Genomic DNA, 312 nt, shown 5'->3' on the forward strand with positions numbered 1-312 from the left:
GGAGAGCCCTGGGCCCCGGGCGGGCGCTGTGCCCGGCGCTCTGGGTGCCCTTGCCTCCCACTCCCGGGCTCCGGCCTCGGTTTCCCCATCTCTAGGAAGGGGCGTCGGACGGGTCTCCGCTCTCCCCTCGGAACTTCGGGGAAGTGGAGGCGGGGGAAGGGTATGTGTGGGCGGGAGAGCTCAAGGTCAGGTCGTGGATGGTGAGGGCCCGGCCCACTAGTCCGCCCGGGTGAGGGGAGGGGTTCCCGGGCCGCTCGGTGTCGGAACCGAGACCAGAACCGCGAGGTGGGTACCAGGGGTCCGGATCCTGAT

This window comes from Myotis brandtii, unplaced genomic scaffold (assembly GCF_000412655.1).
Source record: "Myotis brandtii unplaced genomic scaffold, ASM41265v1 scaffold560, whole genome shotgun sequence".
Taxonomy (NCBI): domain Eukaryota; kingdom Metazoa; phylum Chordata; class Mammalia; order Chiroptera; family Vespertilionidae; genus Myotis; species Myotis brandtii.